A 24,095-nucleotide genomic window follows, 5' to 3' on the forward strand; every position below is an offset into this window, starting at 1 on the left:
TGCTGAAAAGAGTACATGTAATGACTACAAAACATTCTGTATGGGAATAGAATTTCTGTTGGAGGAATTGTACCCAGGGGGGCGTTGATTTCAGTTGGTGTGTTGACTTTTTCCCCCCGAGAGGACCATTTCTCCCCAAACCCAAGCCATGTAATATGTATGGCGAGCGGTGTCAGAACAAATAGAGACAAAATTTACGTACGTCTAAAGAGAGGGCAGCATCTATAAAGGGAAGTATCCGAGAGTGGGTGTGCATCCACAATACGAAGTATCTGAGACAGGGGATCTGTGCATGCTAAACTTCAGAGATACGTTTTGTCATAATGGAAGACATGTCAAATGCCATGTTTGATGACATGACGGCATGTATCATGTTATACGATATGACATCATGTATCGTGTTACTTTGCTTGAGAAGGAGCATTATGTTATATGACACTGTTACTAATACTAACAAGCAAAAAGTGGGAATATGTCAAGACGTTTTGATTTAAATGTCTCTGAAGTTGTCGTAAGACGAAAAGACAGTTCCCTTCTTTTACACACCTAACTCTACCCAGGATATATTCACCTTTTTTGTCCTATTGTAGAAGCATCTTTCATTCTGGTTTATGCACATACTAGTCCAGCGTTGCCTGGGTATATATTTATTCCAGTTCTATTAGTAAATCTCGTCCTTCCCCCCCTCTCAGTCCACCTCCTCTGGCCCGCCTCCATCCATTCCTTTTGCCCCTGTTTATGTCCACTGCCACCACCCTCCACACTCTGTCTTTTTTCTCCTGCCCTCTTTCTGCCAATCTGCTATCGCACTGCTCTCTGTTCACCTCCTCGTCGCCCATGTCTGAGACCATCTCCTCCTTCCCCTTCTCTGTCTCCCCCCCCCCCCCCAGTCCTTCTCCACGTAATCACCCCCACTCCAGAAGTAGGCTGGTGGTTGTCGCCATCACAGTGTTTCTTTCCAGGCAGTAAGTTTGGTACTTCACACATATCTGCACACTTATTTCACCTATATTTCTAGCAAATTTCGCCCTGCAGTTCGTTTTCAATCAGCTCATTGTTTTTGACGTAATATCTCCTGAACTATGTATAGTACAATGAGACAATTTTGCAGATACACTGAGCGTCATATGTGGATACTGTCTGCGAAATCACGCATGATGTGGCACTTTTTCACGCATTTCAGAGTTTATGACGTAATATCTCCTAAGCCGTGTGTCGTATAGTGATATAATTTTTCTGGTACATTCAGTGGTGTGAGACAATACTGTCTTTAAAGAGTGTCGTGAATACAGCTACTACGCAAGAACTAAAATATTAAAACGTCATAACTGATGCGGCAGTTTTGCTGCATGAGTGGCGGAAACGTAGTAACTGGCAAACCTGTTTCCTTTCATTATTTTGTGGGTTGTCGGAGATGAAAAGTTTCGTAAAGGTTTCAAATTTTGTGTAAAGTTTCGAGTCTTTGCAAACAGTAAGTGATATGTGTACGAAGTTTGGTTGGGATCGGTCCAGTCGTTTAGGAGGAGAAGGGGAACGTATCAATATATATACGTACATCCGTTCAAGCTTCGCTGCTCTCTGGAAATGAGGCGGCTGTTTACTGCATTTCGCTCCAGATACAGCCTCCTCTTCTGCTGACTGGCTCGTAACTCACATCATTTTCACGAGATGTCACTCCAGTCGTCAAGTACACATGGAGATAATAACATACATCTCAGTCTCATAAATTATATATACAAACATTCCTTGTGAAGAGTTCCTACTAGTAAAAACAGTATCAAAATCGCTACAATTGTTCCTGAGATTAGCCATAATATACAGGCAGAACAACATGAGATTTATATTTCAAAATACGCACCATATATTCATCCATGAAACTTTGCACGTAAAAAGTATGAATAGAGAGTTTATTTCATCACTATATTTCTCTTAGTATCTGTCATTTATAGTCTTACGCACTTTACAATGCGTCATTAATATATAAATTTCACGCACTTTACAACGCGTCATTAATATATAAATTTGTATTTCAAGATTCTAGTTTCTTCTCTTCTAAAATACCATAGTCAAGAAGGTAAAGCTGCTTTCACTAAGAAGTATTCGTTTCTTTTCTAAAGACGTTGCTGTGAAAAGGGAACGACAGCCTACTCCGCAGCTTTCATAGAGCTCTTATCAGGATTCATTTTATATGAGCCGTTGCTAAAATTCCTCGTTCACTGGAAGAGGCGGACATGAAACTTTACGGCCGTGAACACAGAAGGGAGGAAGGGTCTTATTAGCGGTTCGCGCCATGCCATTATGGACACGCCATCACATCGTGGGAGGGCAGGTATTCCAGCTATGCGTGAGTACCATACACAGGTCGAATATAGCGCCTTAAAGAGGATTTTTCTCAATCGTAAAGCAGTATGTCGAGGGTCAACACTGAGAATGCAAAACCGCTTAAGCTCTGCGCCAAAGAATACGCTGTAAGTAGCAGAGACACTGAATCCAGTACCGGGTTAGGTACACAGCAAGAGTTAGCAAGTGCTATGGGCACAGCGCATCAGGGGACACCACGCCTTGTTGTAATAAAATCTGTCTAGTTAGATGTGAATGGTATTCTGCCTACCGTCCAGCGGAAAAACGGTGGTGTCTAAATAATGAGTAGTAATAATTTTAGCTTATTTCTAAAAGTCAGCATTGGCTACATCATACACTATGTGTCGAAAGTTGACAGTACCTCAAAAAGTACAGGGAAAACCCGTGCTACTCATACTAACGCGATCGGCTAGAATGGGGATCGTATTTACTACCAATAAAAAAGTAATTAATGGATGCTGCATTTATTTTTGTAAGTCTATATTGCAGTTATTCATTCCTTCTATTAAATATTTACTTTTCCTACAGTATTTCTGATACGAGTCGTCTATAGCGAAGGTTGCTGTCTTGTTGGTGGACTGCTGTTGTATAACATGTTCTACACTCCTGGAAATAGAAATAAGAACACCGTGAATTCATTGTCCCAGGAAGGGGAAACTTTATTGACACATTCCTGGGGTCAGATACATCACATGATCACACTGACAGAACCACAGGCACATAGACACAGGCAACAGAGCATGCACAATGTCGGCACTAGTACAGTGTATATCCACCTTTCGCAGCAATGCACGCTGCTATTCTCCCATGGAGACGATCGTAGAGATGCTGGATGTAGTCCTGTGGAACGGCTTGCCATGCCATTTCCACCTGGCGCCTCAGTTGGACCAGCGTTCGTGCTGGACGTGCAGACCGCGTCAGACGACGCTTCATCCAGTCCCAAACATGCTCAATGGGGGACAGATCCGGAGATCTTGCTGGCCAGGGTAGTTGACTTACACCTTCTAGAGCACGTTGGGTGGCACGGGATACATGCGGACGTGCATTGTCCTGTTGGAACAGCAAGTTCCCTTGCCGGTCTAGGAATGGTAGAACGATGGGTTCGGTGACGGTTTGGATGTACCGTGCACTATTCAGTGTCCCCTCGACGATCTCCAGTGGTGTACGGCCAGTGTAGGAGATCGCTCCCCACACCATGATGCCGGGTGTTGGCCCTGTGTGCCTCGGTCGTATGCAGTCCTGATTGTGGCGCTCACCTGCACGGCGCCAAACACGCATACGACCATCATTGGCACCAAGGCAGAAGCGACTCTCATCGCTAAAGACGACACGTCTCCATTCGTCCCTCCATTCACGCGTGTCGCGACACCACTGGAGGCGGGCTGCACGATGTTGGGGCGTGAGCGGAAGACGGCCTAACGGTGTGCAGGACCGTAGCCCAGCTTCATGGAGACGGTTGCGAATGGTCCTCGCCGATACCCCAGGAGCAACAGTGTCCCTAATTTGCTGGGAAGTGGCGGTGCGGTCCCCTACGGCACTGCGTAGGATCCTACGGTCTTGGCGTGCGTCGCTGCGGTCCGGTCCCAGGTCGACGGGCACGTGCACCTTCCGCCGACCACTGGCGACAACATCGATGTACTGTGGAGACCTCACGCCCCACGTGTTGAGCAATTCGGCGGTACGTCCACCTGGCCTCCCGCATGCCCACTATACGCCCTCGCTCAAAGTCCGTCAACTGCACATACGGTTCACGTCCACGCTGTCGCGGCATGCTACCAGTGTTAAAGACTGCGATGGAGCTCCGTATGCCACGGCAAACCGGCTGACACTGACGGCGGCGGTGCACAAATTCTGCGCAGCTAGCGCCATTCGACGGCCAACACCGCGGTTCCTGGTGTGTCCGCTGTGCCGTGCTTGTGATCATTGCTTGTACAGCCCTCTCGCAGTGTCCGGAGCAAGTATGGTGGGTCTGACACACCGGTGTCAATGTGTTCTTTTTTCCATTTCCAGGAGTGTAGTTTCGCGCTCCCTGCGGTCCTTTCGTGCTGTTGTTTCTTTGGCGATCGCTGTGGACTGACAGGTTACAATAATACTGCATAACAACACTCTAAGATATTAAGGGAGTGACATACGGTTTCATCTAGTGATTGCGAAATTTGTCGACAGAAAAAGAGAAGCAATCAAGAAAAAAGCAAGCTTATTTGTTTTGATAACTTAAGCTGCCAACCTAAAAAAAGATGGGTATATAACAATAAAGGCATCAATTATCGGTGTTTGAACTGTAAATAAAATGCTATTTGTATAATTCACTGAGGTGCAGTAAAGTCATGGGATAGTGATATGCACATATACAGACGGCTGTAGCATCGCGTACACAACGTGTAAAAGGCGAAGCTGTCATTTGTACTTATACGAGTCATGCGAAAAAATTTCCGCCGTGATTATGGCCGCACCACGGGAATTAACAGATTTTGATCACCGAATGGTAGTTGGAGCTACACGCATGGGACATTCCATTTCAGTAATCGTTAGGGAACTCAATATTCCGAGATCCAAAGTGTCAAGGGTGTGCCGCGAATACCAGGTATCAGTCACTACCTTTCACCACGGAAAACGTAATGGCCGGCCGCCTTTACTTAACGGATTAGAACACCAGCGTTTGTGCAAAATTGTCGGAGCTAAAACGATATTTATCTTACAGGCTAGCCTCATGCATTACGGCAACACAAGCGAGAGACACTCGAACGCCGGTCCTACAACCGTGATCTCGCCCAGTGAGATTATCACGACTTTTGTCCCGTAAAAAAGGCCTTAAAGGGTCGGCGATTCCTGTCGAGTGGGGATGTGTACCAGGCAGTAACGGACTGCTTTACACAGTAGGACTCGGTGTTCTACGAAACAGGTATGTTCAACCTGGTGCCTCGATGGGATGGTTTCCTCGGTGCTTGCGGTGATTTTGTCTGATTGGCATGCCGATTACGGACTATACAGCTGTGGTGTCGCAAGGCTTAGGCCTGTCCCACCCCTCGTTAAGTCGACCAAGATGTGTACGAATAATTGTAAGAACAGTTATTATTATTATGTTCTTTAAGTTTGTTTTTGGGTTTTCAGAAATACTGTGGGAAGAAAGTTTATTTATGTTGCAGATAACGTGGAAGACGTTGCCCAACGATCACCACGAAAGTTCGACGTAGCGGAAAGTGGGCAGGGAATAAAACGAATGCTGCAAACTACCGCGAGCCATGGAAGAGCATGGGCCGCGAGGGCGTCGAGCTTCCTAGGTCTTTGTTGGACAACGTCGAAGGAAAAGATATTCTGTTTTCTCATTGTAAACAGATCGATCGAGTCTTGAAAGGTTCATGTAAAACGTATAGGCGGGTGACACATTAGGTGGGACGCGATGCCTGTAATACTTCCACAGTTATTAAACGGCAAAACCAATAGTTCCTCATTTATATAGATAAAAAGTAGTAAAGCTATAGGAAAGGAAGAGTTACGGCGTCAGAACGAAAAGTGATACATAGCTCAGCAACGAAGAAGGACGTAAACAGCGGGCGTTACGTGGTGAAAACAAATCAACTGATAAAATAGTAAGTCTGTAATTAAGCATAAAGCCACGTAACACGGCCAGCCTTTGAGCAGAAACTTTTTGATCGCACCTTATACGTAATATTATATATATTCGTGAATATAAGTGTGTATAGTACTTGTAGATAACATAGATCTTCACTGGGTGTGTAAGTGAAAGTCATTGATTTATGTATATGAAGAAGTGTTGTTTCTATGTAGTCTTGATTACATTTCGATTAGAGTATGCGTGTAGCTTCGAGAATTTATTAGAAAGACAGAGTAAAATAACCTTGGGCTTAAAGGGAAGCATAAAGGACACCCAAGTGAAACTATAGGAATACATAGGTAATTACGGCACCATAATAATACGATACCATAATAAGACTATGAATTAAGAGTGAGCCGAGTGTGAAGCCACACTTGTATGTAAGCTGAAGATCTGCTTCCAGTTAAGGAGAGATTTTTGTGTAGATTATAAGCTTTTCAGTAGAATATTGAATGAAAAATTCATTAATGTTAATTACTTTGTTGCAACCATTATACTGAAGCTTTACTTGAGGTTCAAAGAAAGGTAAAGTTAGTGGTTGAATAATAAATAAACACACCTTTCGTGTACAAGCATTATTCTCATGAAGGACTTTGAAAAGTGGAAGTTGGCAGTTCCTACAAGGAGAGACGTTTACACATACACAAGCAGTGGTAACATTTCTGTGATACCATAATACCACTATAGGATAGACGTGGATTGTGCGATATAGTGTTTCGTTTTTCTCCGAACTTGTTACGTTAAACTAGTGTACTTGTCCGAGTTCGCCTCTGTTCTTACGTTTTCCGTTTGTAGTATTAATGTACAAGCCACTTGGAAGTGGAATGAACTTGATGCAAGTAGCCTTCTCATGAACAACAAGGAGCAAGGTTGCTAGAAGGATTTTCAGATTTTAATGTTATCCAAGAGGTCCATATAAGCTGAAAGTGTAAATCAACTGAAAGTATTTGGTAAAACAGTAACACTTTAGTAAACTGACATGAGACGGACGAAGGAAAGAAGCAATTCAAATGGCTCTGAGCACTATGGGACTCAACATCGGAGGTCATCAGTCTCCTAGAACTTAGAACTACTTAAACCTAACTAACCTAAGGACATCACACACATCCATGCGCGAGGCAGGATTCGAACCTGCGACCTTAGCGGTCGCGCGGTTCCAGGCTGAAGCGCCTAGAACCGCTCGGCCACACCAGCCGGCTTAAAGAAGCAATTGTAGTGTGCCAACGAGGCAATGAGTGAGTTGCAATTACTCTTTTACAGCATCATTAGACTGAACGAAGTAACTGCGACTTTATAATCTTGTGCATAGAGGCATCCCCTGGCAGGAACACAAAAATCCTGTGTCGGTCAAGGGAAAACAGATTGTCTTCTTGACGCGAGAGCGGCTGCCAGCGGAGTAAGACTTGAGCTGCGGTGGAGCCAGCGACATCACTGTCTCGCAGGCAGCGTTGTTGGCGATGTGGAATGCAAATCAGCTGATGAAATTTACGTTTACTGCAGAATATTAAGGACTGTCCTATGGCTGCAAAGACGCTCGAGAGTGCTTGCGGGCTAACTAAAACGAAAACAACTTGAAATGTGTGCTATATGGAGACACAAGAGAAAGGAGAATGGAAAACAGTTAAAGGAGAAACGTTCCTTATGGACCATTAATCTTTAATATCAACGTTTTCTGAACAAATGGCTCTGAGCACTATGGGACTCAACTGCTGAGGTCATTAGTCCCCTAGAACTTAGAGCTAGTTAAACCTAACTAACCTAAGGACATCACAAACATCCATGCCCGAGGCAGGATTCGAACCTGCGACCGTAGCGGTCTTGCGGTTCCAGACTGCAGCGCCTTTAACCGCACGGCCACTTCGGCCGGCTTTTCTGAACATTAGGCTTGAATTTTTACTTTCAATGAAAGCAAGGAGAAATACCTCTATCTCCAGTACATATAGTGTCGAAGAAATGCTGCGACAAACTTCGAAGGGCTGCAGGGGGTGTCTTGAGAAACAAATCCGGGATAGGAACCCGTGACCGGAAATGTCATCCAACGTCGCTGCAGACCGTCGAAGTAACATGCACCGGCGCCTGCCCCTAGACCACCTGTTCGGCAGCAAACGTGAGTTTATACGCTGACGGACGTGCAATGTTGTTCGTTATTTAGTGATCGCAAGTGAGGGGAACGATCGCCAGTAGAGAACACGGAGCTAGCTGCTGCTTAGAGAGGCCTTGTCTCCTCTGACTTCCACGGTGGAGGACGATTTCGGACACTGGTTTCCATCTGCAGTTATTGTTCCCGTGGAATCCTCTAAAATCTCCAATGTATGTCGGTATACAGGAGAAAAATACACTGCAGATGAAAGCCCGTGTCCGAAACCGTCATCTACCAAGACAACAGAGCATTGCATTCATGGAAGAGAAGGCGTTTCTATGCAGCAATCGTGGCAATCAGTCGCGATCACTTAACAACAAACATTGCGAGACGTACCGCCTGTGATCCGTCAGCATACAAGTCACGTTTTGTGCTGAAGGGGTTGTCTACTGGCAGGCGCAGGCGGCTATAACTTCGACGCTCTGTAGCTATGTCGAATGACGTTTGTGGACTGGGGTTCCTATTCTCGATTTATTCCCCCCGACACGCTCTGCAACACCTCACAGTCTGTCGCAACATTTCTGGGATAGCCTGTATAGTGATGGCCGCAGGAGCCTATAACTTCGACGCTCTCTAGCGACGTCGGATGACGTTTCTGGATAGGGGTTCCTATCCTGGATTTATCCCCCCTGACGCGCTCGGCAACACCTCGCAGTTTTGCAATTCTTACATACGGAGGTTTCAAATATTATTCCTTATTGATTCCATTTCGTTAGATTGTTTCATGTTCATGGCAATCTCACACATGTCGGCGAGACAAGCAGTCACTCTACTTCGCTGGACCATTATGATCATCCTACTCCAGACATTCTTGGCTAAACCAAGCACCACTAACTCCTCCATTCGATATCCTCAACCATCTGTTACTCAAGACTCCTGATAGTTCGTTTGTCTATTGAACCGATAATTCCGTAATAATTTATGATCTCAAAAATCTGATGCGTAATAATTTATGATCTCAAAAATCTGATGCAGTCATGAAACTGCTGATGTTATATCAAGCCTATAAAAAAAGTCAACTACATACTCTATAACATAATAATGAAAATATCTTCTCCATTCAGTGGACTATTGTACTTTTCAAATGTACAGAAACTGTTGTAAGCAATGTGTAAGGATCTCAAAATATCTCTGCTAATCCCTGAAATTATCTGGAAAAAACTTCAGTTCATACAAGCTGAAGAAACTCATGACGTTTTGCAACCAAACTATGTACTACAAAGCAAATGATTCATGAGTCTGCAGGTCTTTTTCGTGTTTCTGCCAGGTATTCCACGAAACTGTGCCTGAATGGGGAGGCACATGTAAGTAATATATTTTATCCCCTATTAAAAACAACCAGCTACGTTTATAGCCAAAAAACAATACTGAGTGATGTATCAACTATAATTAAAATCAACAAGCAAAATTCAATATTCACGAACAATAAGTATGTGGATAAATTACATACAGTAGGAAGGCCCGCCAATAGCAGCTGGCAGTCAGTAAGATTAATTCCCTTTTCAAGCGGCTACCAGAGAGTTACAGCTATACGGCGAGAATCTCTGTCTCGCAAGCTGCTCTGTTGCCGTACTCTACGGCTATGCAGTCTCATTCACAGAACAACTGAATTATTCATACCAGTGTCGATGTCATTTTCTTGTCGCAATAGAGCTGTGAATGTGTATCTGTAAATGTGTTATTGCCATTTACAAAGAAATAGGTCAGATGACGTAATACAGTGAAGTGCTTCGCTAGTAGACGGTAGGAGAGGGAGGAGAGGGGGGAATTATTTACTGCATTTATAATGGACGGCAGAAGTGTACGGTGTCGCCAAAAGAACTGTGCAAAGAATTGTAAATGAAATTATCAGAGCTGTAGAAACGTCAGGGAAAGTTGGCTTTTGTGTCGCCTGGAAGGCATCGAAATCGCTGTAAAAGAAATGGGTTATTTTGACAAGATGTCTTACACTGACGCGTATTTGAAATTATGTAAATGGTGAATATCCGACGTCGCAAAAGTTTCTCACAAATATGCATGAGAAAAGTGGCTTCACAAGTAGCGCTTCAGCAGTTTTAAATGTAATTAAAGAAAGATTGTAATGGAAAGAGGTGACATAGCTGCAGCACAGTTCACGTTCCTTATAAAGATGCACGCTATAAGACAAGAACATAGTTCAGCAGTGTATTATCTTGATGAAACACGGGTGAATCAGAACAATTCCAGGAAATGCTACTGGAAAATGAGTGATGGTACTGCCGGTTTTAGAGTTCCCTTACGAGAAGGTTATAGCATAATTATTCTGCAATCTGTCTCTTCCTTTAGTTTTGTTCCTGAGAGCAAACTTGTCTTTAGGTGTATGAGAAACAGCAATAACTACCGTGCGAAATGAAGGCTGTCACTCTCAAGAACTGGTTCGCTGAATAGTTCTTGCCATACTTTGGTCCGAAGTCCGTCATTCTAATGGTCAACGTCAGTAATCATTCAGCAGAAAGAGAGAAAACACTAAACGCAAACACCAAGAAAGTGGATGTTGTGCTCTCGCTTAAAACTAAAAATATTCTGCACAGTATAAACCAGAGTCGTGGCTCGTTTATTTATGCGCGTCACTCTAACAATCGCACAAACTTGACTTTCTTGCACTTCAATGTGGTCACACAGTTTTGTGTTTGCCATCATAATAGTGTAATTGGTTCGGATTAATTTGGCTACAAGTTAAGGGCTCGTAGGCCGAAAAGAACACAACGAGCCAGATAGGCGATGGTGAATCGCTTATGTATGAAACGGTAGACATCATCTCCCCTTCAGCGTGGACAGACCGTGTGCACCACCCTTCATATGGGGAAAAAATGGATACTTGCGCCTACCATCAAAAATGTACAGGCAAATGATTCGGACACATTCTCAGATAGTAGTCGATGGCATCAAGATGGAGGCCTTTGGAACAAAGTAATGTAATATTTATTTTGATTTTAAAACTCATGGATCGAAAGTATGTTTTATTTGCCAACATATCAATTGCATAAATTATCGATGAGAACTCCCTAGCTTTTATTGACTGGGAATTGTTATATTCACTTGTTGTGAATTACTGAACTATTATTTTCAACCCCTTGCCCAAGGAGGAGCAACTGTCAAGTCTTAGATAGTTGTGTATTTTAAGCTTTTCTCAGGATGCAGACCCGCAATCAAGATTATTTTATTTTGGTGTGTGTGGGGGGGAAGGGGGGATCGGACAATATATCCTTAATTTCAAATTCTAACTTGTATGCTAATTTCTAAATCGTTACAGCGCAAATGCATCATAATGCGCACATATATTTCAATAGACATACTATTACTCCTTACAACATGGAAAGCCTCCGAGGAAAGCCTCCGATGAGCAACTTCACCATACGTTTCAAATACCTCATGAGCTCATAAGTGAATAGTGAGGCTCCCATGAACAGATAACAGTGCTAGGGCACGTATTCTGTTATTTCCAATGGTGATTAGCAAATAGTGCTTTAGCTTTCTTAATGTTGAGAATGTTGTCTCAGGTGTTGCCGTTGATACTAGAATACTAACCAAAACTTTTAGAATACGTTTTATATTATGGAAAAAGTCTTCATTGCTACGACCTGTTTAGCAAGAGTAATAGAAGGCAGATTTCAGACTACCTAACAGATCAAAACGAAAATTTCTGTTCCAACACTGACAATGTTGAGTGTTTATGGAAAAAGTTCAAGGCAATCGTGAAATGCGTTTTAGACAGGTACGTGCCGAGTAAAACTGTGAGGGACGGGAAAAACCCACCGTGGTACAACAACAAAGTTAGGAAACTACTGCGAAAGCAAAGAGAGCTTCACTCCAAGTTTAAACGCAGCCAAAACCTCTCAGACAAACAGAAGCTAAACGATGTCAATGTTAGCGTAAGGAGGGCTATGCGTGAAGCGTTCAGTGAATTCGAAAGTAAAATTCTATGTACCGACTTGACAGAAAATCCTAGGAAGTTCTGGTCTTACGTTAAATCAGTAAGTGGCTCGAAACAGCATATCCAGACACTCCGGGATGATGATGGCATTGAAAGAGGGGATGACACGCGTAAAGCTGAAATACTAAACACCTTTTTCCAAAGCTGTTTCACAGAGGTAGACCACACTGCAGTTCCTTCTCTAAATCCTCGCACAAACGAAAAAATGGCTGACATCGAAATAAGTGTCCAAGGAATAGAAAAGCAACTGGAATCACTCAACAGAGGAAAGTCCACTGGACCTGACGGGATACCAGTTCGATTCTACACAGATTACGCGAAAGAACTTGCCCCCCTTCTAACAGCCGTGTACCGCAAGTATCCAGAGGAACGGAAGGTTCCAAATGATTGGAAAAGAGCACAGGTAGTCCCAGTCTTCAAGAATGGTCGTCGAGCAGATGCGCAAAACTATAGACCTATATCTCTGACGTCGATCTGTTGTAGAATTTTAGAACATGTTTTTTGCTCGAGTATCATATCGTTTTTGGAAACCCAGAATCTACTATGTAGGAATCAATATGGATTCCGGAAACAGCGATCGTGTGAGACCCAACTCGCTTTATTTGTTCATGAGACCCAGAAAATATTAGATACAGGCTCCTAGGTAGATGCTATTTTTCTTGACTTCCGGAAGGCGTGCACTGTCGCCTGATAAACAAAGTAAGAGCCTACGGAATATCAGACCAGCTGTGTGGCTGGATTGAAGAGTTTTTAGCAAACAGAACACAGCATGTAGTTATCAATGGAGAGACGTCTACATACGTTAAAGTAACCTCTGGCGTGCCACAGGGGAGTGTTATGGGACCATTGTTTTCCACAATATATATAAATGACCTAGTAGATAGTGTCGGAAGTTCCATGCGGCTTTTCGCGGATGATGCTGTAGTATACAGAGAAGTTGCAGCATTAGAAAATTGTAGCGAAATGCAGGAAGATCTGCAGCGGATAGGCACTTGGTGCAGGGAGTGGCAACTGACCCTTAACATAGACAAATCTAATGTATTGCGAATACATAGAAAGAAGGATCCTTTATTGTATGATTATATGATAGCGGAACAAACACTGGTAGCAGTTACTTCTGTAAAATATCTGGGAGTATGCGTGCGGAACGATTTGAAGTGGAATGATCATCTAAAATTAATTGTTGGTAAGGCGGGTACCAGGTTGAGATTCATTGGGAGAGTCCTTAGAAAATGTAGTCCATCAACAAAGGAGGTGGCTTACAAAACACTCGTTCGACCTATACTTGAGTATTGCTCATCAGTGTGGGATCCGTACCAGATCGGGTTGACAGAGGAGATAGAGAAGATCCAAAGAAGAGCGGCGCGTTTTGTCACAGGGTTATTTGGTAACCGTGATAGCGTTACGGAGATGTTTAAAAAACTCAAGTGGCAGACTCTGCAAGAGAGGCGCTCTGCATCGCGGTGTAGCTTGCTGTCCAGGTTTCGAGAGGGTGCGTTTCTGGATGAGGTACCGAATATATTGCTTCCCCCTACTTATACCTCCCGAGGAGATCACGAATGTAAAATTAGAGAGATTAGAGCGCGCACGGAGGCTTTCAGACAGTCGTTCTTCCCGCGAACCATACGCGACTGGAACAGGAAACGGAGGTAATGACAGTGGCACGTAAAGTGCCCTCCGCCACACACCGTTGGGTGGCTTGCGGAGTATAAATGTAGATGTAGATGTAGACCTAAAGCAGTGAAAGCAGAATCAGAGCGGCTAGCTTTTGGTATTTTATTCGATTTGCATTTTCACAGTTGCATTTCTAACATAACGCTCTTCCATCAGTATGAAATGTGCGGAAATTTGGGGTCTAGTGAAGCAGGGGATACAACCCGTCGGCTTTGACCAATGACGTCATACATTACTCATAGATAGTAATGTCTTCACTTGGAGCCATAGATAGTAAAACAGTTCTGTGTTCAGGATAAGAACTACAATTGTACATTAAAATAATTGAATGTGATTTTAAAAGAGGTCGCTTCGTATTGCTGAAAATATTCTTCGTATGCATTTATTAAATTAATTGGTTGTTTCTAATTCATTCGGTACTTAATAACATCCTTAATTATATTGAGGTAATCTGGACTATTAGTTTCTTATTTTAGAACAATTTTTAGTATATTTTCGTTTGTAGATATGGATTTATCTGTTCCGATGAACCTTGATGATTTACTAGAGGCTATGGAGGAAGACATGTTGGCCACGATTTGTTTTGCAAATGTATGGTGTCATTGCTGAGTATGTTCGATGTCATGAGTGCGGCGAAGATATGAGCCTCACAAGCGGATCTCGTCGCCGTGCGTGATTTTTGTTGATGTCTTTCTAGGCGAGTACTGCTCTTTTAGGAAGTTCCCGTCTAGTAAGTTCACTTTCTCATTTTATTCTTTTACTGCATTTGACTATTTTGACGTATTTCATTGTTGTATTACACCAATACGGATATTTTCATGTTGTCCAGTACGTAATAGAAATTTCGCAGCTGTCGTTCTTCTTTCGTTTCCCAGCACTAGTATCAGCACGATTTTTTCGGATCTGTACTAGCAATATTGAAGGCGAAACTGCCGACACAACTGAAATTTGTATCCCGTCTTTCAGTTGACCTTTACACTGACACTACGTATTCGGAAAGAAAGACATATGTCACATTGATGAGTTTTTCCAACATATGTCAACTGGAGAGCAGGATACAAATGTTGTGTAAGCTATATGGCTCACGTACAGAATGGGATACTATTAGCATCGAAGGCGGAAAAAAAACTGTACCCCATAGTGAAGTATGGGATGTAAATTGTATGTGTCGTCTTAATGCCTCTTCGCGTGGTTCAACTGAGGTACAGGTTGCAAATGTAACGTGCGCCCATTTCCACGTTTTCGTTAGCAGTGAACAAATGTAGAGGTCAACGGAAGTATGGGATACAAATATTATGTACGTAGCTTGTTCTGCCATCGGTAGTACTAATATTAGTGAAGCAGGGGATACGCAGTTCAGCTGAACAACAGGACACTAAAGCTGGTGAAAACGAAGAAATCGACGTACGCCTAAATTGTATCCTGTACTGCACTTAAGCAATACAGCTCGAATGAGGTTCGAGATACAACTCATATATATGTGACGTGATGTAATCTATGCTACCAATATTTTCCATCCTATTTTTCTTTTTCATTTTCCAGAGAAATAATACGATACAAACACGCGATATCCTTAACGTGAAAATACTACTGGCCTTTATATATATCAACTATATTTTTCGTCTCTCGTATTCCTTTGTTTCTGAACATTCTTGTCAGCTCTTTCATCTGTGCAATAAAAGCTCTCTGGCCAATTCTGACGTAACTGGTCAAAGCCTGCTTCACTAGACCCGACATTTGTAGCAATGGTTTATGTTTCAGCAACGTGTTCCTTGGTGCATTGTTTTGGCAAAACTGAAGTTAGTGTAGAAATCAATGACTTACCATTTAAAAATCTCTCACTAAGCTCCACTGTTATGTTGTTTACTAACGGAATGTACAAATTTCTTCTGAAACTGCCCTATGAAGAAGTGGCACCACATTGTAACTTGTTCTTTGTTGTGAAGTGATGGAGTGACACGACATAGTAGTAGCTCGATTCTTGTTTTTTCTGCTACCACCTTTGTGTCAGAAAATAGTCCTTTGAATTTGCAGTCCGCATTTTCACGTGTGTCACACAAGACGCCACTAACATATTGTAAGTGTTCAGTTGCCAGTGAGAGATCACAGTCGACTTCTTGAAGTGCTAGGCTTATAGGCAAAGTTTATTAAAAAATTTAATCAAAGACGCCAACGGTCTTGCCTTAATGGTAGCACCGCTTCACTAACACCGCCTTACGTCAGATCACCGAAGTCAAGCGCTGTCGGACTTGGCTAGCTCTTGAACTAGGTGACCGTCCAGGTCTGCCGAGCGCTGATGACAAGCGGACTGCACTCGGCCCCTGTGAGGCAATTCCTGAGCCACCTGACTGAGCGGTAGCGGCTCCAGTCACGAAAACTGGCAACGTCCGGTAGAGCGGTGAGCGTACCACATGCCAATCCGTATCCGCATCCAGTGACCCCTCTAACCTAGGATGGCACGGCGGCCCATCAGTACTGTTGGGCCTTACGAGACCTGTTCGTACGGATATTAAATTAGTCTCCTATTTCTTTAAGAACAAAAAGTGAGACCATGAATTCATTCATCGCTTACGCACAGATAATCCGGCTTGCCTCGGCCAATGTATCCAAATTTTGGCTCTTTTTCTGTGCTTCTAGAGTGTACAGGATTTGATTGTAACCATTTTTAAATCATATTAGTGAATCGTCTCTTTCAACCAATCTGATTTCACACACGGGCAAAAGAATGTCCGTTCTGATGTGTCATCACAAAACTCCGTAAATTTTTCTTTTTGAATATTTCAAAAAAATGGTTCAAATGGCTCTGAGCACTATGGGACTTAACTGCTACGGCCATCAGCCCCCTAGAACTTAGAACTACTTAAACCTAACTAACCTAAGGACAGTACACAACACCCAGCCATCACGAGGCAGAGAAAATCCCTGACCCCGCCGGGAATTGAACCCGGGAACCCGGGCGTGGGAAGCGAGAACGCTACCGCACGACCACGAGATGCGGGCTTTTTGAATATTTGTACGATGTAAAAAAACCCGTAAAGAAATTCACTATACCTAGGCAATTGCGAACTGGCTCAACAGAGCAAGCGTGAAACAGAGGCGGATTAAGACTGTGAGCACTGCAGTGTAAAGATTTAGCTTGAGGGGACTTTCCGCAATTCAACGGTTGTGCCCCTCGAAGATAACCACTCATTGCGGACGCCACGTCATAGCTCTGGCCACACAAATATGACATACCTAGTTTCATATCATTCAACCCTGTCCACGATTACAGTCGCTAACCCTCGACCTGTTAGGTCACGGACTGGGATAAAATCTGAGAAGTCATCCCAATTACAATAGTTGTTAGATGATCTTTCAAAATAGTGTAGACACAGTTACATTTGCTGTGTCCCTGATATATCGCAGATTTCATCTACCAAAATATTACTGATTATTAATTCTTGATATAAATATATAGAAACGGATTTTATTTCATTCTGGGTGTTCGGACTTTTGTAAAGTGCATTTAATGGAACAGTTTCTACGTGCTTCCTAAGAGCTCCGAATCCACATTTCACGCGCAGTCCTAGTACCGCTCTGAAGTTGCCGTCATTGCAATCTGGTTTAGATCCTGATCATTTGTTCCATGAAGTGATATTTTCTGTCTTCCCAGTAGAAGAACGGTTTCTGCCATGCGCACCAATCTTCGCCTGGTGCCTTGTATTTTTATTTTAAGAGCGAAGTTAATCTGAAGCATAACACATTCCTGTTTTCCACATTGTGAGTGAAGTAGGCAACAAAATTATCAGCTACCAAGGTATTAATTTTGTGGTAATGATTTTCATCGGGTTTCTAAACACTTCATGTGCATCTTTCCAATTTTTAAGTGCCTCGCATACAAGCGGACGAAGGTTTTGGTGGCTACTTTTTCAGCCTGTTCTTCGCCGAACACGATACAATACTTGCGCAGGGCCCAGCCCCCCATTTAGTTTTAATACGTACAGCAACTAAGCTTATATTTTTAACCTTTGACACTGGAAAAGCAGCTTTCTTTTAGGTTCCGTGATATAAAAAGCAGAATCCTTAGGCTCACTAAAAAACTTCAGTGTCAGTTCATGGTAAACAGGTCTGTGTGCTATGCAAGCAGCAACATCGAACTAATTACAGATCAAATCAGGAGAGGTAGACGTACCTGGGACTTCACAGATTCTTCATTCCCCTGGACTTTGTAGCTTCTCTGCAGTCAAAACAGAAGTGGTAGCTTTCATACAATTAGCTGTGGATGTGATTGATTCATAAGTATTTTCTAGATGCGTATGCAAGGAAGTTCTGTAATGAGCTGTGTCCTCATATCTTTTTACAGCTTCGCTTTGCAAACACTTGCAACACCATGTCCAACTCAGTAGGCAGCCAACTGACTGTTGTCTACAAAACGGAGACAAAACATTCAGATTGGTCAGCAACAGTGAAGAACAACACGACAACAGCGAAGCAACAGTGAAGAACAACACGACAAAAGTGTTCGATTCCACGGAATAGGTTGGTGTTACCAACATAAACAACTATCGCTTAAGCAATGATCTTCATTAAGTTAAAAGATATTAAGCTTTCATACCAATGCATTTCCAAAATCATGCCGGCATGTCGGGATTACACTTACGTAATTTCACTTGTGGGAATAATAAACGACAAAAGTATAGCGAAAGTAATCGTCTTAACCGTCAGTTCATTCATACAGAACAGGCTATACCTGCACTATAAAAGTTTACTCGGATGCATAACTACGGAAGTCCGCTTAGATAATTTCACAGTGTGAAGACAGAATCCTATTATTGTCTAAAGTAACACTTCCCAACAGTGAAAATGCTGCGGGCTCACAAATAACTTATTCTTATGTATTTCTGTTTCTACCTGTTGAATTAAAAAATAATCATAAAACAAATGGATTAACTCTTGCTTTGGAGATACAAGGACATGTTATTTTTCCCGATCCACATTTTTAGTTTGGGGGTAATCGTGTTTTTGGAGTTGTCACATCTGTTAACTGACAAAATGCAACGTTCTCCATCTGCTTGTAGGTTACCAACGTTACTTCTGTTGCTGCACCCGTGAGTTTCATGTTGTTTGTGCAGCAATTAGTGCCGAATTTTTGGACTTTGAATGCTTTTGAAGTGTACATGTTGTTAAACGGAAACGCCACAAAAATGTGAAGATTCAGAGAAAATTATTGTTACATTTTTGCTGAAATAACATTTTGGTGACTGAAATGTGATCTGATACAACTTGTGTAGACCGTTTGCTAGCGTTTTTTTGGTGTGAAGATAGGGGCCCATGATAAGTGAGGGAGTTCGATGTATCCAGTTTAATTATATGAGAATGCATGAAAAATTTTTAAAAAAGCAATCTACCGATTTTGCTGTGCCTTTGATTTGGTGGGAGCCTACAAACAATACAGATAAGTGCTTGTTCTGTTTAACTTAACATGTGAAGGCGGGATTATCAATGATGAAGAGAGGAACAGTTCAGTAGTGCAATCTTCCCGCTGCTATTGGACCTATTCCACGATCAAATACTTTAGTAGCAGTCGCTATTCCACCTCAAAATTATGAGCTTCAATTAGAATATCATGACTGTATGGAAGAAGAAGAACACAACAAGCCTCCCACATACCATGTGTCTGATTATGACGGAAAAGGTGATGACAACACAGATATCGTCAAGCAGAACTGAGTTATCTCATTGGAGACCTTGATTTGTCGAGGAAGAATGCAGAATTTCTAGGGCCAAGACGGCAATAACGGAATCTTCTCGAAAATGAAGTCAGGGTCTCAAGTATAGTCCGGTGAACATTAATAAAACTGAAAAATTGCAGCAACGGATTCCTGACTGGAAATGGTGGAAAAAAGGTGTTATGAAGATGTGCCCAGTAATGCATCGATCTATCAACTTTACATGTCTCACTGCCTCTTTCCTCTTCGGCCATCCTTCCTATGACACCATTCATCATATCAATTCCCGTACCTTCACCCTACCGCAGGTGTGCCCCAGGGCTCCATCCTTTCTCCTCTCCTATATATCCAGTACACTGCTGATATGCCCAAACCACCTCCACCAATCGATCTCCTTCAATATGTTGATAACACTGGCTTCCTTGCCCTCTATCCTACAATTCAACGGTCCCAGTGCTCCCTACAAACCCCCTTAAACCTGTTTACCACTTGGTGCAACCAGTGGCTCCTTCAAATCAATCCTTCCAAAACCCAGGCAATCATTATAGCAGGTGTCACCACCTCATTCCAACAAAATAATTTCCACCTCACAATCTGTGGCTGCCCTATCAAACCTACCCCTACCTTGAAATACCTTGGCCTCATCCCTGACCATCACTTCACCGAGACTCCCCATCTCCTTACCATCCAATGCAAATCCCACAGTATATTCTGTCTCTTGATGATGATGATGATGATGATTGGTTTGTGGGGCTCTCAACTGAGCAGTTATTAGCGCCCGTACAAATCCTCAACCTTTGGTCAGTCCAATTTTGCCACTTTCATGAATGATGATGAAATGAGGAGGACAACACAAACACCCAGTCATCTCGAGGCAGGGGAAAAATCCCTGACTCCGCCGGTAGTGGAACCCGGGACCCCATGCTTGGGAAGTGAGAACGTGACCGCGAGACCACGAGCTGTGGACTCTGCCTCTTGAGACTCCTGTCTGGCCAGATATGGGGATTGAACACTTCCACCATCCTTCATACCTACAAATCCTTGATCCATTCCATTCTTTGTTAGGCCAGTGTTCCATGGATCTCTGCCACTCCTAAATTCCATAAAGCCCTCCAAATCCTCGAACACCATGTGCTCTGCCTCGCTTTCCGTATTCGTCTACTGTCCCCCATGAGGATCCTCTATGACATCGTCCTCTTCCCATATCTCCTCCTTTTCCTTGAACACAACCATATCCTGTACACCAGCTACCACCTCAATTCCCCTCACCCCCTGGTGTCTCCATTTCTCCTCACTCCCTGCCTGCTTCTGCACTTTTACTGGTGTGGTTCCCTCCCCTCCCCCCTCTCCATCTCCACATCCTCCACCTCATCTTCCTTCAAACTCTGACCCTCCTCTTCCCCTCCCCTCCTCCCTTGGGTTCCCTATCCTTCCCCATCCCATGCTGTTTACTCTCTCCTCCCCTTTCCTTCTTACTTTTCCTTTCCTAGTCCTTGTGCTCCAGCCCCATCTCCTGGCCCTTGATGTGCTTCTGACTCCACCCCTTCACCCCTTCCTGCTCCCTCTCCTCCATCAATCCCCCATCTCGCATTCCTCTCTCCCTCCTCTCTGACCTCCCCTCCCTTGGCAGGACATTCAAATCTTATTGAAGTTACTTTGTCATGTTTTGGTGCTCGCCGTGTATGTAAAATCAATGCAGTGTGTGTTCTGTGTCGTCGTTCCATACTGTGAACAGCGTTTTTAAATGTGCTATTCGTGCCGCCAGTGTCTCCATCGAGTGCCATTTTAACTGAACGTGGCTTTTATGTAAATGTCCTCGTCCAGCTACCCCTTATTTATACATTTTAACTCCAGGAGATGGCGAGGGAGAGCAAGGACTGGGAAAGGAGAAGTAAGAAGTACAGGAGGAGGAGGGAGGAAACAGCAGAGGGGTAGGGAAGGATAGGAAACATAAGGGAGGAGAGAGGGCAAGAGGAAGGTCAGAGTTGGAAGGAAGAAGAGGTGGATGATGTGGAGATGGAGAGTAAAGGCGCGGCAGCAGGCAGGGAGTGGAGAAAAACGGAGACACCAATTTAGTATTGGAGGGCAGCATGTAGGGTAAAGATCGTAGAGGGAGACTAAGAGATGAATACACTAAGCAGATTCAGAAGGATGTGGGTTGCAATATTTAGTTGGAGATGAAGAATCGTGCACAAGATAGAGTATCATGGAGGACTGCATCAAACCAGTCTCTGGACTCAAGACCACAACAACAACAACTACAATTGCTTGCCCCCTTCTCAAGAGTTCATTTCCTCTTTTATCCGCATATTTATGTATAAAATGTTCCCATGTCATATTTTATGTAATCTCCTCGCTGAAGAGAGGCGAATTGTGCTACTGTCAGCTAACCCCTGCCCCATAAAGAAAAAAACGCATCGTTGTCATGGTAGGTGGTGCTGTCGCGGCAACGAATGACAGTCACTCAGAACACGTTCTGTGTGTTCCTCGTATGTTGTGGAAGCTGTGTGAGTGGCGCAGCGTACTGCAAGCATTAGAATGAGCCGGTGTTCATGTCGTTAACAGGCCGAGATGGTGTTGGTGTACGGCCAGGCACATGAAAATGGTCGAGAGACAGCACTGCTACACCGAAACCAGTACTCTCACACACACCAATCACGTTACAGAACATTTCAACCCCTTTTTGGGTGCTTGTGTGATCATGGTTCCTTTCAGACAGACGAATCTGCAAGGAGGTAGCGGACTGTGCCTACATCAGATTTGGAGGACCGGGTTCTACAGGATATTGCGACAAACCCCAGTACAAGCTCCAGGCAAGTGGCCTGTCAACCTGGTGTAAGCCAAAGCACGAGTATGTGTATCCTGCATGAGACTCACAGCTATCCCTATCACCTGCAACACGCAAGGAACACACAATACGTGTTCAGAGAAACTGTCATTCGTCAGCGCCACCTACCTTGGCAACGACGATGCATTTCCGGACCCATGTTCATAGGACCTTTCTTCTTCCATTTCCAGTCAGGAATCCGTCCCTGCAGTTTTTCGGTTTTATTAATTTTCACTCTGTATAGTCCAGCTTCACGTTCCCTGCGACATTAGTGGCTAGATGAAATATCTAAATATGGATCATGGTGCAGCCGACGGAAAGCTGTGACAGACTTCAGCAAGGTTATTTTGAAATCTATTTTGCTACAAAACCGTCAGTCTGTGTGTCTTTGTGCACTGGAACTCACTCACGAGAGGCAAACACAAAAGACAACGATCTCTTAAACCCACCATATGATTCTCTTTAGGCCCAGCCATCTGGCAGACACTCTTCATCATTTCAGAATTCTTAGAACATAGCTGTCATTAAACAATGTGAAACGGACTTTTAATGTTGTGGACATCCGCAGTTAAATCGTATTGTCTTATCTTAACCTGGTATATCACAGAAGCTAGAGCTAATATAAATTTTCTTTGCCATATTCGATTTACTAGAACCAAAACTAGTGACTCATGAAGTGAACAAAACAGTTTTTATTCTTGGGGAGTGTAATTAATGCCAACGGCCTTACCGCAGTGGAGACACCGGTTTCCGTCAGATCACCGAAGTTAATCGCTGTCTGGTTGGGCTAGCAATTGGATGGGTGACCATCTGGGCTGCCGAGCGCTGTTGGCAAGAAGGGTGCATTCCGCCCTTGTGCGGCATGGAGATACGACAAGCAAAATTCGTTCATGATAACTTTTTTTGGGAGGGGGACAATTGACATCATTCAACTCTCCCCCCCCCCTCCCCCTCCCTCTAGCTGTGATCCTGCCGGCATGTAACGACGCCAATAACTCGCGAGACTGTAGCAAGTTAAACTCAGTAGAAACTCCGATATTTCGACAGGACGTTTCCATTTTCTAGGCACGAACTAGAAAAGTCTTGAAATGACATGGAAGGTTACCTGTTGAGGTATCGACTGGTGTTAAATTTGGTAAGACACAAAGAAATGAACGACATTTAGCTGCAACGTGACACTGATGTACATAAATGGAGAAAGTTGAAAATCTGTGGTTCAAAATAGTTCAAATGGCTCTGAGCACTATGGGACTCAACTTCTGAGGTCATTAGTCCCCTAGAACTTAGAACTACTTAAACCTAACTAATCTAAGGACATCACACACATCCATGCCCGAGGCAGGATTCGAACCTGCGACTGTAGCGGTCTCGCGGTTCCAAACTGCAGCGCCCAGAACCGCGCGGCCACTTCGGCCGGCGAAAATCTGTGCCAGACCAGGATCTGGACCTGCGTTTCTTGTTTACTAGGAGGATGCTCTGACCGTAAAGCCATTCGGACACGTTGCTCAGCGTACTGCTCTAGCACGCCTCCCGTCAAACCAAAACTCTTAACTTACCCACACACTACTGACCTAGTGTCCCTGTCCATTATCCTCATTATTCGCGGCGTTTTGCCGTTTCCCGTAAGAGTTCGAGCTTAGTGTGTATCTGCACTGAAGGAATCATTGGCCAGTCTCACCTTAATTTTATATATCTATATCCGAAAAAAATGTCGCTACGGATATACAGAAGAGCAGCTGATACAGAACATGTGGAAACTATCGACGGGTGAAAACTCCAGAGGGAGAGACAAATTGGCAGATATACATATATTTTTG

The 24,095-nt window shown here is 43.6% G+C and overlaps 1 pseudogene; it reads left to right on the plus strand.

The window, feature by feature from the left end:
- The first annotated feature begins 22,994 nt into the window (after positions 1–22,994).
- LOC126413567 (5S ribosomal RNA) lies at positions 22,995–23,112 on the plus strand (annotated as a pseudogene).
- The last annotated feature ends 983 nt before the right edge of the window (positions 23,113–24,095 follow it).

This window comes from Schistocerca serialis, chromosome 7, assembly GCF_023864345.2.
Source record: "Schistocerca serialis cubense isolate TAMUIC-IGC-003099 chromosome 7, iqSchSeri2.2, whole genome shotgun sequence".
Classification (NCBI taxonomy): domain Eukaryota; kingdom Metazoa; phylum Arthropoda; class Insecta; order Orthoptera; family Acrididae; genus Schistocerca; species Schistocerca serialis.